Here is a 379-nt window from a genome sequence, read left to right on the forward strand (position 1 = left end):
CCAACGCCTGAAACCGTACCCTCCAAATTATTAAAACTCATTGAATTATGTATCATACAAATGTATTCGGGCAATCAAGTATTATTTGTGTTTCTACGTTTACATATTTTACATATTTTATGCATATTTTTATTTTTTACATATTATTTATATTATTTATATTATTTACATATTATTTATATTACAGATTGCTTTTTATTTTATATTTTTATTTTATTTATTTTATTTTATTATTATTATTATTATTTATTTTATTATCTATATTTTATATTATTTTATTTTATTTTATTATTATTATTATTTATTTATTTTATTATTTATATTTTATATTATTTTATTTTATTTTATTATTATTATTATTATTTATTTATTTTATTAT

Source organism: Apis dorsata, unplaced genomic scaffold, assembly GCF_000469605.1.
Source record: "Apis dorsata unplaced genomic scaffold, Apis dorsata 1.3 scaffold_312, whole genome shotgun sequence".
NCBI classification, from domain to species: Eukaryota; Metazoa; Arthropoda; class Insecta; order Hymenoptera; family Apidae; genus Apis; species Apis dorsata.